The following is a 9,086-nucleotide window of genomic DNA, read 5'->3' as shown; positions in this document are numbered from 1 at the left end:
TCCCACATCTGTGACCATGGTAAGTCACTACACCTCTCTGAGCCTCAACTCTCTTATCTGTCAGTGAGGGTAAAGGCACCCCCTTGGCGGTATCCCCGTGAGACTTAAACATCCAGGCAAACATTTAACCTCAACACGCGACTCAGGGCAAGCTTTTAATAAATGTCTCTCATTTTCCTCTGAGAAGCACACAGCCACACCTTTGCTCCAGCTGTTTTCCCCCCGGGAGTCTCACCGCCTTATTCACTCAAAACCAAAACCACACCTCCTGACTCTCTGGGCAGCACCATGGCGGTTGGCAAGAACAAGCCCCTTACAAAAGGTGGCAAAAGAGGAGCCAAGAAGAAAGTGATTGAACCATCTTCTAAGGAAGACTGGTCTTATGTGTAGGCATCAGCTTTGTCCAATGTAAGAAATATTGGGAAAACAGTGGTCACAACTCAAGGAACCAGAATTGCATCTGATGGCCTCAAGGGTCATGTTTTTGAAATGAGCCTTGCTGATCTGGGGAGCGATGACGTTGCATTTAGAAAATTCAGGCTAATTACTGAGGGTGTTCAGGGTAAAAACTGCCTGACCGACTTCTGTGGCATGGATCTCACCCATGACAGAACGTGCTCCATGATCGAAGCTCATGTTGCTGCCAAGATGACCAACAGTTATTTGCTTCATCTATTCTGTGTTGGTTTTACTAAAAAACACAACAATCAGATTCAGAAGACTCTCATGCTCTGTACCAATAAACCCAAACCAAACCCATTGCCACTGAGTCGATTCCAATTCATAGCAAACCTGTAGGACAGAGTAGAACAGGCCCTTAGGGTTTCCAAGGAGTTGTTGGTGGATTTGAACTGCTGACCTTTTGGTTTAGCAGCCAAACACTTAACCACTGTGCCACCAGGGCTCCCTTAGTACCATCAGGTCTTCCAGATCCTAAGACAAATGCCTTGAAAGAAGTGGTCAATAAACTGATTCCAGACAGCCCCAGGGAAGACATAGAAAAGACTTGCCAGTCTACTTATCCTCTCCACCGTGCATTCCTTAGAAAAATAAAAATGTGGAAGAAGCCCAATTTCAGTTGGGAAAACTCATGGAGCTTCATGGTGAAGGCAGTGATTCTGGAAAAAGCTACTGGAGGTGAGACAGGTGCTGAAATTGAACGAGCTGATGCATATGACCCACCAGTTCAAGAATCTGCTTAGACTTTCAATGGTGGCAACTAAAAGAGCTAATTTGTGGGAAAACGAACAAAAAAACCCAAACCCACACTTCAAGGCCTAGTTTAACATCAGCCTTCTTCACAAGGGCTGCTCCTGAAAAAACAAAAACAAGACAGAATTTTCCTCCAAGCAAACTCTTATGCCAAAGGCCAATACCTAAGATAAGTCTAAGCTTCTGGGTCACATAGGATTAGGGGACTCCATGAGGAGGAGGGTCCCTTAGAGTGCACTCACATGTCTCTCTCTCAACTCTACTTGCCTCTGGCTTGGCAGCCGCTGACCGGCCCATCCTTTCTCCATCCAGCACATCTCCATCACTGTCCACCTCATTTCCAGGGGGAGAATCCAGCTTTCTAGAATGTCAGGGCTGGGTTGGACCTCAAAGCCGAGTGAACCAACCCCTACATTTTCCAGAGGAAGACCCTAAGAGACTGAATATACAAAATGACAATAAACTCTAACCCCTAACCTCTGCAGCTACCACCACGGGACGCCGATCCACAACCTCTGCAGCGCTGGGCCCAGAATGGTCAGGATTTGGTCAATGACAGCCAGCTTCCAACTCAGGACCTACCAGAGAAAGTCAAATGTGCTCCCCAAACCAATCGCCCTCACATGCCCGCCTCTAGGTAGCCTGCTGCCAGCTTCCCCACGCCACACCCTCCAATCAGGGCACACGTGTAGCCCTCTCTTCTTTCTGCTATAAAGCTTCCTACTCCCCTGCCCCCATTTGGTCTCTGCCAAATGCAGGTGATGGGGGCCATCTCCCTTGCTAGAGCAAGATCTCAATGAATAGCCTCTGTTTGATCTCATCTGGGTGGTCTTCATTTATTTCCAGTGTCCCTGGATGGAGCAAGTGGTTAACTACTTTACTAACAGAAATGTTGGCAGTTCCCAGAGGTGCCTCAGAAGACAGACTTGGCGATTTGCTTCTGAAAAGTCACAGCCTTGAAAACCGTTTGGAGCAGTTTTACTCTGCACACACGGGATCAACTCGACGGCAACCAGCAACAACAACTTACATAACACAGAGACCCAGAGAGGGGCAGGGACTTGTTCGAGGTCACAGTGCAGGTCAGGGGTACAGCCTAGCCCCTATAAAGGCCCCTATAAAGCCTTCCCTGAACCCCCTACTCTTCTTGGAAGAACCGACCACGCTCCCTACCCCCGGTCTTCTCAGCACCCTGCACACTTCTGTCTCGGCACTGACCGCACATGCGGTGGTTTTAAAATATATCCAAAAATTCTTTTATACTCAACCCTTCAAGAAGAGGAGCCTAATTCCCCTCCCCTTGGGTAAATAGAATAAAGCAAAAGTGATGGTGCAACTTCAGAGACATGTAAGAGGCATGGAGGCTCCTCCTTGCTCCCTTGGATCACTCGCTCTGGGGGAAGCCGGCTGCCATGTTGTGAGGATACTCAAGCAGCCCTGTCGGGAGAACCCTGTGATGAGGAACCTAGAGGACTTCTGCCAACAACCAGTGAAGAACTGAGGTCTCCTGTTGACAGCCATGTGAGGGAGCCATCTTGGAAGCTCATCTTCCAGCCCCAGTCAAGCCTTCAGGTGACTGTAGCCCAGGTGACATCTTAACTGTAACCTCATGAAAGACCCTGAGCCGGTTGCCCAGCTAAGCTGCTCCCATGTTGATGACCCTCAGACTCTGTGTGACATGATAAATACTTGTTGCTTTAGCTGCTAAAGAGTGTGTAGCCATAGATAACTGATGCAAAACCTTTTTGTTTATTGGGTTACATGCTTGAGAATCATAATAGCTAATTTGAAGCTCCTGAGGATAAAGCACCAGTAGCTCAGGGCTCGGTAATTTTTCTTATGGTAGATGGGTGAAAGGATGGGTGGGTGGGTAAGTGAGTAGGTGCTGTGCATGGATGTATGGGTGGGTGGGTGGGTGGAAGGTGGATGCGTATGTGGGTGGATAGGTAGATGAGTAGATAGATGGATAAGTTGATGGGTGATTGATGGGTGGGTGGGCGAATGGGTGGGTTGGTGGATGGATGGGTGTGTGGGTAGGTGAATGGATGAATGGTGGATGGGTGAGTGGGTGGACATATAGATATTCAAGAACTGCTGGGCTACTCAGAGGCAGCAAACTTGGTGTGGGCAGATGTGAGATTAATAAACAAGTTCACAGAAGACAGATGATGCTTCCGTTGAATATGTTTTCAAACAATTTTCTGGGTGGGCAGAGAACATTGCTTTGATGGCTAATTGAGCGGTGCCATAATTTCTTCCCCTGCAAAGACTATGCATTCTGCTACGAGGTCTCTCTAAGCCTGAATCTCCCATCAACTGGGTCTTCAACCCCTCCCTTGGCACCCTGCCAGGACCCCAACGCCTCCTGTCAATCTTTTTTCTCCCACAGAGCCCTTGGACCACGGACAGTCAAAGACCATGAGAAACACTGGGCTTCAAGTCCCAACTCTGCCACTGAGCAGCTGGGTGGCCATGGGTAAGTCACTTAACCTCTCTGAGCCTCAGTGTCCTCCTCTGTCAGCTAGCACCTTCCCTCCATGTCCTCAGTTGGCTAAGGTAGCGCACGCAGAGTGCTTAGTTCAGGACCTGGCCTGGGCTTAGTTCAGGATCAGTGCTCCATCAGTGACAGGTGTCTGAGGCTCAGAGAGGAAAAAGGGCTTGCCCAAAGAAACCTGGCGACTTAGTGGCACGGTTGGGACTGGTATCCTGACTCCAAGACCAGTGGTCCTTTCCTCCTCTTCCTGAACCCATTTTTTGCCCCCTTACCTGAAAGAGAGCCCCTGGGTGGAACGAATGGGTTAAGCACTTGGCTACTAACCAAAAGGCTGGGGGTTCAAACCCACCCAGAGGCACCTCAGAAGAAAGACCTGGTGATCTGCTTCCAGAAGGTCACAGCCATGAAAACCCTATGCAGTGCATTTCTACTCTGCACACAGTTGGCTGCCAGGAGTTGGAACAGACGGCAACGGGCTACCGAAAGACGAAAATGCAGGATTCTTCTCTGAGCTCCAGGCTTGGCCTCAAGCGACCACGAGGGGGCGCACTTGGCATCGCTCAGGGCCTCCTGCGTTTCTGGGCAATGGAGCCTTTCCCATCTGCCCCGTGGTCACTGTTCTGCTCCTTCAGAATCCTGACGAGAGCCCCACCCTCAGCACCTTCGGGGGGCTTCGGAGCCCCTGCTGATTCTTCTCCTTTCTCCACCTGCCCTCAGGATTGTCTGTTCTTTTCCTAAGTAGAGCTGGGCTCCTCCAAAACCTCACGCTCTTTCAGCTAAGAGGGTGGTTCACGGTGGCAGGCGTTCTCCCTGCCTTTGCTTCAGGAGTGCAGTGAGCTCTGCGGGTCGTTTCTTTGCACCCACCTACACCCCCAATCATCCGTTCCACAAACATCTGCTCAGCACGGGCTGGGGGGAGAGGCTTCAGGGTGATGGGGGAGGGAGGCGGAGGTGTGAAGACTCATCAGACACGGCCTCTGTCTTCCAGGAGTGCACCAGCCAGTGGGGAGAGAGACACGATCATGACAGGTAGTGACACGTCATGTGTATCTGTGTGTTCGTTGGGAAGCAAACAGGGGGGCTGAGGACAGGAGGCTCAGGGACATCTTCTGGCCATCGCACCTGATTGGGGTCCTAAGGAATGCGTAGGAGTTGGCCAGGCAACGAAGGCCTGCTGGTTCTCATGAGCCACAGGGAAACCCACGCTTCTGGGGTAGGGGTGCAACCTGGGGTAAGGCATCCCCTTCACTAGACACAGATGCCTCAGTAGTAAATGGGAACGATAATACCCACTCTGCTACCGTTGGAGGATGAAGAATGCATGAAGGACTAAAGACGGAAGCTGGTGGAAACTCTGAGGTATCATGTTGACACTGAGGATACATGTTAGCTCCAGTATTCCCATCTTTCCAAAGCCATTGGTCTTTGGCTCTGTCCAGTGAGTGTTCAATTCTCATTCTCCAGCACACGCTCCCTGCCTGACCTTCTTGCTGATGCATTTTCAAGACCCATCAGGTTCCTGGTCAATAATGAGAGTCCCCATGGGACCCCCACTGCCCTCCACTTGGTGGTTGACCCTGCCAAGGCCTGCCTGCCCCCTCCCTTGCCTTGGCTTTTCCGTAAGTCATTTTAAGACCCTTGTTTAAGGCCTATTAGCATAAACACAGGAAGACAACCAAGCCAGCAAACCCTGGTTGCTACCCTGGGCTTCTAGAAGATTAAAGTCTGAAGAATGATCCAAGCACCGTGGCCCTGCTGTTTGCTTCTCCCTGAGGTCGCAGGCCAAGAATGTCTCTGGATCTGGGATGAGTGTGGCTCTGCATCGAGGTTGGGATTGTGCTGTCTCCCTTCTCCAGATTTTTCTAGATACATAAATGACAAGCTATTTCTACATTTGATTCTCCAAACAGAATGCACCTGGTCCAGGTGAGGTTTGCGGGGAGATGGTATGGAATAAGAGGTTAGGTCCCAGGGCACTCCAGCCATCCACCTCTGCAGGCCCTGTGGATCCCTGAAGACACCTTCCCCTAGTTGCTGTTGAGTCAGCTCCAAGTCATGACGCCCCCATGTGTGTCAGAGTAGAATTGTCCTCCATAGTGTTTCCAATAGTTGATTTTTCAGAAGTAGATCTCCAGGCCTTTGTCCGACGCACCTCTGGGTGGACTGGAAGCTAGCAGCTGAGTGCGTCAACCACCTGCACCATCTGGAGATGCCTCAAACCTTCTCAGAAGGCATTTTTATGCACCGTGGACATTGGTTCTTTCAGGACATGCCATTTTGCTTCCTATTCCCTTCACCATGCTGTGCCTAGCCAAGGATGTAACTCTCCGGTACTCCCCAATGCATGGTCTCCCTCACCGAAAGTCTCAGAGCAGGACAGAGCTGCTTCCTTAAAAATTCCCCGGCATTTCACCAGGGCTGGAAATGTTGCCAGAGGCAAATCAGCCCCCCAAGCTTCTCGGGGCTCTGGTCCTCTGCCCCTAGGGAATCTGCTGAGAGGCCTAGGCTCTGGGCCAGGGACCGAGGGCTTAGAGGGACTTCAGGGAGGGCCCCTCCCTTCCCTGCCAAGGAGAAGGAAGTTGCTCTGCTGGCTCCTTTTATAAGGGCACCATGTGCCCTTCCCAAACCTCCCTTCTCTGAAATCCGTTTTACCAGATTTCAGGTTCAGATGATCAAATATGTCAAAATAAAAAAAAAGTCTAATAACACCCAGTGCTGCCAAAGATGCGGAGAAATTGTTATACATTGATAACAGCTTTTTGGAGGATATTTTGACAGAAGCTATTAAACCATAAAATGGATATGCCCTTAGACTCAGCAATTTCTACTTCTAAGAGTCACTTCTACAAAAATATGTGCACGTGGGCACAAAGAGGTGTGCACGAGGATGCCTGCAGAAATCTCGGCAGCTGCAAACACACACACACACCCCTAGGATTTATGCAATGCAGTAGTGCTATGGTATGGAACGCTTTGCAGCCATAAAAAAGAATGATAGAGACCTGCTGGAGCTGACTTAGAGGGTCCTCAAGATGGATTATTTCCTTAAAAAAAAAAAAGGTACAGAATTATGGGAACAGTATGGCCCATTTATGTTGAACACAACAAAGAGAAAAGGGAAAATATGGCCCATTTATCTTAAACACAACAAAGAGAAAAGGGAAAATAAAGTAACAGGGAATACCTGGACAAAGTCCGGAAGGAACACATTCCAAAGTAATAGTATGATCTATGGGAAGTCCCTGAGTGGCGCCAAGGGTTAATGCGCTCCGCTGCTAACCAAGAGACTGGAGGCAGGTCTCAGCTCCCTGCTGAGCTCTCTGAGGTGCAGGACCCAAAGCGGCCAGTAGAGGGCACTTCAGCCTCGCCAAACTGCACATCCTGGAGCCGGCGGGAAGAGATAGGGAAATAAAATAGGCTTCAAGTTGACCCCGGTCGGTGGGACAAGCTGGGCCCTCAGGACCCTGGGCTGGGTGTTTTCCTCATTCTATAATTTCCTTATTCTATAATGGCCTACTCCTCTCTTCCTCTCCCTCAGAAGTCTGAGAATGTCTCCTCCTACAGTGGCCCTAACAAGATCACACGTCCTGCCCTTAAGCCATTCCACCCTCAGTCGCTTGTGGACCTCAGACCTCCTTGAGAAGCCAAATTAAGCTGGCCCAGTCCTGTCTTGGGACTACATGTGTTTGTAAGTATTTCAGGCTGATGGAGGGGCTGCCACTCAGGAGAAAATGTGACAATTAGAAACACAGCTGTAACTTAACTCTGACTGTAAGGATCAGCACCAAGCTGGCTCACATGAGACAGAGGTCAACTGTACCCCCCTCTGGAAACCCTGGTGGTGTAGAGGTTAAGTGCTACAGCTGCTAACCAAAAGGTTGGCTGTTTGAATCCACCAGATGCTCCTTGGAAACTCTATGAGACAGTCTACTCTGTCCTATAGGGTCGCTACGAGTCGAAATTGACTCGACAACAACAGGTTTGGTTTTTTTTTTTCCTAAGACCATACATGATACTGGAGAAGCCAGCACAACTTGTACAAGGCAAGGTCATGGAAGCTCCATAGACACATTCAAACTCCCTGAGGAATCGAATTGCTAGGCTGAGGGCTGAGGGCTGAGGGCTGAGGGCTGAGGACTGAGGGCTGAGGGCTGAGGGCTGAGGGCTGAGGGCTGAGGGCTGAGGGCTGAGGGCTGTGGGGACCATGGTCTCCGGGAACATCTAGCTCAATTGGCATAACATAGTTTATAAAGAAAATGTTCTACATTCTACTTTGGTGAGTAGCATGTGAGGTCTTAAAAGCCCGTGTGGAAGCCATCTAAGATTCTCCACTGGTCTCACCCCTTAAGCAACGGAGAATGAAGAAAACTAAAGACACAAGGGAAAGATTAGTCCAAAGGACTAATGGACCACATCTACCACAGCCTCCACCAGACTGAGTCCAGTACAACTAGATGGTGCCCGGCTACCACCACTGACTGCTCTGGCAGGGATCACAATAGAGGGTCCTGGACAGAGCTGGAGAAAAATGTGGAACAAAATTCTAACTCACAAAAAGACCAGACTTGCTGGCCTGACAGAGACTGGAGAAACCCTGAGCGTATGGCTCCTGGATACGCTTTGAACTTGGTAATGAAGTCACTCCTAAGTCACATTTCGGCCAAAGACTGGACAGGCCCATAAAACAAAACAAGACTAAACTGGCACACCAGCCCAGGGGCAAGGACAGGAAAGCTGGTAATAGGGAAGTCAAGGTCGAGAAGGGAGAGTGTTGACATGTGGTGGGCTTGTTAACCAATGTCATGAAACAATATGTGTACTGTTTAATGAGAAGCTAGTTTGATCTGTAAACCTTCATTTAAAGTACAGTTAAAAAAAAAAAAAACTCTTAAAAAAAATGTATACCCCCTTTCTCCAACTTCTCAACCATTTCTGACACCAGCCGTTCCTCCCATGGCCCTCTTTCTATATTGGGTTTGATAATTCATTGAAACAGTCACAAAAAAAAAGCTCAGGGAAACAACATAACTAGAATAACACCTTTGATAACAGAGAAGGATATAAACAGAAATGAATAGATGCACAGGGCAAGGTTTGGGAGGGGACCCAGCACTGAGCCTCAGTGTCTAAAAGCAGACCCACTTAGGCTTCCTGAAAACCAACGATCGTTCTCACCCATCGGAAAGCTTTCAAACAGGAAACTCCATGATGTCACTTGGCAGGCTTGGCTATTGGTTGATTCTCTCAGCCAGGGCTCGGCCTCTATACTCTGCTGCCATCGTCTGGGTCTGCTCATTGTTTCTGCTTCTGGTACCGCTGCAGCCACTGCCTTCATTGCCATCACAGGTTTACCTGGTCTGGGAGGGTTGTAGCGCAGAGC

General features: G+C 49.5%; 1 pseudogene; it reads left to right on the top strand.

The window, feature by feature from the left end:
• The first annotated feature begins 254 nt into the window (after positions 1–254).
• Positions 255–1,202, top strand: LOC100662466 (small ribosomal subunit protein eS1-like; annotated as a pseudogene).
• Positions 1,203–9,086: the final 7,884 nt, after the last annotated feature.

Source organism: Loxodonta africana, chromosome 10 (genome assembly GCF_030014295.1).
Source record: "Loxodonta africana isolate mLoxAfr1 chromosome 10, mLoxAfr1.hap2, whole genome shotgun sequence".
NCBI lineage: Eukaryota > Metazoa > Chordata > Mammalia > Proboscidea > Elephantidae > Loxodonta > Loxodonta africana.
This window is presented reverse-complemented; position numbering and strand designations above follow the sequence as displayed.